A 6,010-nucleotide genomic window follows, 5' to 3' on the forward strand; every position below is an offset into this window, starting at 1 on the left:
GGAGAGTCCAGTGGACACCTTACAAAGATTGTCCAAGGACCCCAAGAGCCATTTTCAGACTTTGTGGCCAGAATGACAGAGGCCGCCAGTCGCATCTTTGGTGATTCAGAACAAGCTATGCCCCTGATTGAGCAACTTGTCTATGAACAAGCAACCCAGGAATGTCGAGCGGCTATCGCCCTCGCAAAAGCAAAGGTTTACAAGATTGGCTCAGAGTGTGCAGGGAGCTGGGGGACCCCTAACCAATGCAGGACTAGCTGCCGCCATTTTACAAACGCACAGGTATAGAGATTTATCTAATCGAAAAGCTTGTTTTAATTGTGGGAGAATGGGGCACCTTAAGAAAGATTGTCAAGCCCCTGAAAGAACAAGAGAATCGAAGCTTTGCCATCGTTGTGGTAAAGGTTATCATAGGGCTAGCGAATGCAGGTCAGTCCGGGATGTAAAGGGAGGCTTCTGCCCCCTATTGAAGAATCCAAGGTACCCCAATCAAAAAACGGGTCACGGGGCCCATGGTCCCAGGGCCCTCAGAAATATGGGAACCAATTTCAGAAAAGCAATCAAGAGGAAGTAGAGGTTTCCGAGGAACCTCCGGAATGGACTTGCGTGCCGCCTCCGACTTCTTACTCATGCCCCAAATGAATGTTCAACCGGTCCCAGTCCATTCCCTGGACCTTTGCCCCCTGCCACCATTGGGCTTATTCTGGGCCGTGGCTCCTTAACTTTACAGGGACTCATTATATATCCTGGGATTGTTGACCCATATCATAAAGAGGAGATTCAAGTTCTCTGTTCTAGCCCTCGGGGTGTATTTTCTATAAAGCAGGGAGATAGAATTGCACAACTGGTGTTGCTGCCCTCCCTCGGGGATGGAGAAACCTACACTTTACAAAAAAGGGCTATGGGATCTTCTGGAAGTGATTCAGCCTATCTGGCTATACCCCTAAATGAGAGACCTACAATAAAATTGTTAATTAATGGAAAAGAATTTGAAGGGATAATGGATACGGGAGCAGACAAAAGCATTATTTCACTCCATTGGTGGCCGAAGTCTTGGCCCACTGTTGTTTCATCTCATTCTCTACAAGGTCTTGGATACCAGTCCTCTCCTGCCATCAGTGCCTCAGCCTTAACCTGGCGGGATGCTGAAGGCAAACAGGGATGTTTTACCCCCTATGTGTTGCCACTCCCTGTAAATTTATGGGGACGAGATGTGTTACAAGCCATGGGCATGACCCTAACTAATGAATACTCCCCCAGGCATCAGCCATTATGGCAAAGATGGGGTATACAAATGGTAGAGGCTTGGGTAGGCAAGAACAAGGCAGAATAAAACCCATTACACAACACGGAAATCGGGGTAGAAAAGGACTGGGTTTTATTTAGGGGCCGTTGAGGCTTCACGACCCATACCATGGAAAACAGAGGAGCCGTTATGGGTCTCTCAATGGCCTCTATCCTCTGAAAAATTAGAGGCTGTCACAAGATTAGTGCAAGAACAGGAACGGCTGGGGCATCTAGAGCCTTCTACCTCCCCATGGAATACACCAATTTTTGTTATTAAGAAGAAATCTGGGAAGTGGAGATTACTCCACGACCTGCGGGCCATTAACAATCAGATGCATCTTTTTGGCCCTGTTCAAAGAGGCCTTCCTTTGCTTTCTGCACTTCCTCAAGATTGGAAGCTTATTATTATAGATATTAAGGATTGTTTCTTCTCTATTCCACTTTACCCACGGGATAGACCAAGGTTTGCCTTCACTATCCCTTCTCTTAATCATATGGAACCAGACAAGAGATTTCAGTGGAAGGTACTGCCGCAAGGCATGGCCAATAGCCCAACAATATGTCAGCTATATGTGCAGGAGGCTTTGGAGCCAATTAGGAAGCAATTTACATCTTTAATCGTTATCCATTATATGGACGATATTCTTATTTGTCACAAAGAGTTAGATGTTTTACAAAAGGCTTTTCCCATGCTGGTGGCTGAATTAAAACAGTGGGGATTAGAGATTGCCTCAGAAAAGGTTCAAATTGCAGATACAGGCCTCTTTTTGGGCTCAATGATTACTCCCAAAAATATAGTTCCTCAGAAAATAGAAATTCGCAAAGACCACTTACAAACATTAAATGATTTTCAGAAACTTCTGGGAGATATAAATTGGTTGAGGCCCTTTTTAAAAATTCCATCTGCTGATCTAAAACCCCTCTTCGATCTCCTGGAGGGTGAGCCTCATATCTCCTCACCCAGAAAATTTACCCCTGCCGCCCACCGAGCCTTACAGATGGTGGAAGAGGCCTTACAGGAAGCACAATTACAACGTATTGAGGAGTCACTACCTTTTAATCTGTGTGTTTTTAAGACAGCTCAATTGCCAACTGCAGTCCTGTGGCAACATGGACCATTACTTTGGATTCATCCAAATGCTTCCCCTGCTAAGATTATTGACTGGTACCCTGATGCTGTTGCACAGCCTCGCGCTTCGCGGAATAAAAGCAGCTGTTACACATTTTGGCAGGGATCCTGATTCCTTGATTGTGCCTTATACTGCTGCACAAGTTCAGACCTTGGCAGCCACATCTAGTGATTGGGCAGTTTTAGTTACTTCCTTTTCAGGACAAATTGATAATCATTTTCCAAAGCATCCAATTTTACAGTTTGCCCTAAACCAGGCTATAGTGTTTCCACAAGTGACAGCTAAAGACCCACTCCCAGATGGGACTGTGGTGTACACTGATGGATCAAAAACTGGTATGGGAGCTTATGTGGTCAAGGATAGGGTTATATCTAAACAATATAATGAAACTTCACCTCAAGTTGTAGAATGTCTGATAGTACTGGAGGTTCTTGAGGCTTTTCCAGGACCCCTCAATATTGTATCAGATTCCTCTTATGTGGTTAATGCAGTTAATCTCCTTGAGATAGCTGGAATAATAAGATCCTCCAGCAGAGTTGCTAACATCTTTCAGAAGATACAAGCTGCCTTGTTAAATAGGAGATTTCCTGTTTTCATTACCCATGTCCGAGCACATTCTGGACTCCCAGGTCCCATGTCCTTAGGGAATGACTTAGCGGACAAGGCTACAAAGCTGGTGGCCGCTGCCTTGTCTACCCATGCACAAGCAGCAAAAGAATTCCATAAGCGCTTTCATGTGACGGCTGAGACCTTGCGCCGTCGTTTTGCTCTATCCAGGAAAGAGGCTAGGGAAATTGTTACTCAATGCCAGAATTGCTGCGAATTCTTACCTACTCCCCACATGGGAATAAACCCACGTGGCATTAGACCATTGCAGATGTGGCAGATGGATGTTACTCATATTCCCTCTTTTGGAAGGCTTCAATATGTTCATGTTTCTGTTGACACCTGTTCTGGCGTAATGTTTGCCACACCCCTAACAGGGGAAAAGGCCTCATATGTGATTCAACATTGCCTTGAGGCCTGGAGTGCTTGGGGAAAACCCAGAATTTTAAAAACAGACAATGGACCAGCATATACCTCTCAAAAATTCCGACAGTTTTGTCGGCAAATGGATGTTACCCATCTAACTGGCCTACCTTATAACCCTCAAGGACAGGGCATTGTGGAACGTGCCCATCGTACACTCAAATCATATCTGATTAAACAAAAGGGGAGTATTGAGGATGTTCTACCCTCGGTACCAAGAGTTGCTGTATCCATGGCACTTTTTACCCTTAATTTCTTGAACTCTGATGCCCAAGGCCACACTGCGGCCGATCGCCACAGTTTAGAGCCTGATAGGCCAAAAGAAATGGTAAAATGGAAAGATGTCTTGACTGATCTCTGGAAAGGCCCGGATCCTATTCTTATAAGATCCAGGGGAGCTGTGTGTGTTTTTCCACAGGAGGAAGAAAACCCCCTGTGGATCCCTGAAAGACTCACTCGAAGAGCTCCTTCACAACTCCAGAATAAGAAGGATGGAGGCCAAGTGGGTGATGAAGACTCTCCTACTCGGGATGATGGTTCCTAGTATGATGGGAGAGTTACGGTGGGCCATCATGTCTACCTTCCCCTACCGATGCCAGTGATGCAGAATGCCCAGGTGTTCCCTAGATTTTTCACAACTAATAGAGAGTTGGGGCTTGCCTTTTTGCCTTTAGATCCTCAGATACAGAGTTTTCAGGATGAGAGAACCTTGTCATTAGTAGGAAGCTTGTGCTTTACTGTGATTTCTTCATTAAAGGATAATTTTATTCATATGGATCCAGAAAGATCTAATGCTAATCCTTTTGAATTAATGGAAGCTGTACTGATCTTTCTCCTATGATAGTGAGAAGGGACAGATTACTTTTGATTGGAAAGGGGCATTAGGCAACAGTCTGAGTGAGGGACAGAGCTATGGATCATCTGATTGGTCCTCCTCCAATGTTAAGTATACCCCTTTTAAGAGAACTAATTATTCAGCTGCTCCAATTTGTGTTTGGCTGCCCTTTATTTGGGTTGTGAGTAATGATACCTTAGGTAAGAATCAGAAAGAAATAAATTGCTCTGCTTAGAATTGTTTTTATGCATTATGCTGGGATGCTATTAAGCACCCTTTTGCTTTGGTAATGCGCATGCCTCGATTTGTTCCAGTTCCTGTTGAGACGCCAAGTAATTTGAGTTTGTTTAGGGAAAAGCGAGATTTTTGGGATCTCTGCTATTATTGTGGGCCTGATAGCCACCGCCGCGGTTACTGCTTCGGTTACCGCCTCGGCCCTTGCACTTTCTGCCACTGTGCAGACAACTCAAACCATTAATGAACTATAGGCCACTGTGACCATGGTCCTAGATAAACAGGCCACTGCCAATTCTCAGATACAAGGAGGCCTGATGTTGGTAAACCAACAGATTAATTTGGTTCAGGAACAATTGGATATATTGTGGCAGATGGCCCAATTGGGATGTGAACAAAAGTTGCCTGGCCTTTGTGTCACTTCAGTACAATATGAGAATTTTACAAGAGCAGCTAACCTGTCACAAGCTCTGTCTCAACATTTATTACAGAATTGGACTTTTGAGTTTGAGCAGACACTCCGTGAGTTGAGAATGGCGATCCTGCAAGTGAATTCGACGCATCTGGATCTTTCTCTGATGGAAGGCCTCTCCTCCTGGATTTCATCTGCATTTTCTTATTTTAAGGAATGGGTGGGGGTAGGATCATTTAGCCTAGTTCTCTGCTGTGGAATAGTGTTGATGCTTTGGATGGTGTGTAAGCTCAGAGCCCAAACAAAAGAGACAAAGTGGTGGTGGCACAAGCACTTGCTGCCTTAGAACACGGAGCCTCCCCTGACATTTGGTTAACCATGTTAAAGCAATAGGTCGCTGGCCTCCCAGCTCTTGCACCCCACGAGGCTAGTCTCATTGCACGGGATAGAGTGGGTAGGCTTCAGCAGCCCAAGGAGTTGCAAGGCTAAGCACTGCACAGGAGAGGTCTGCGGTATAACGACTTTCTCCTGGGAGATAAGTCATCTTGCATGAAGGTTCTATGTCATGATCTCCTTCCCCCAGAAAAACGACATCGGACTGGTCAGGGCTCTCTCTGGGGATAAGACCCTGGAGAGGAGCTTTGTACATGTTCCGAATTTGCACATGGGGATTTGACCTCTATCTCCACTCCAAAGTTGTGGGTGTCCTATTGCTTCAAAAATAAATGAATAGGGGGAGATGTGAGGAGCCGCCCTCGCTATCGCTATTGCCGTTAGAAGATGGCGCTGACATCTGCTGTCAGTTGGAGTTAACCGTTAGAAGATGGCGCTGACATCTGCTGTCAGTTGGAGTTAACCGTTTAAGCTGTGCCTCTCCCGTGGCGTCATCTGGGGTGATGTGCAAACCACCAATCCCGGCTCTACACGTCTCACTCGGAGCTCCTAGGCTTATATAAGGGGCTGGGTTTCTTAGCTTGGGGTCTCCCTCTAAGAAGCTGATCATCTATCTCTCAAGATGCATTAAAGCTTTACTGCAGAAGGATCCGAGTGTTCTGCGTCGTTCTTGCTGGCGAGACGGTAGCG

This window comes from Mesocricetus auratus, unplaced genomic scaffold (genome assembly GCF_017639785.1).
Source record: "Mesocricetus auratus isolate SY011 unplaced genomic scaffold, BCM_Maur_2.0 Super-Scaffold_2245, whole genome shotgun sequence".
Classification (NCBI taxonomy): Eukaryota; Metazoa; Chordata; class Mammalia; order Rodentia; family Cricetidae; genus Mesocricetus; species Mesocricetus auratus.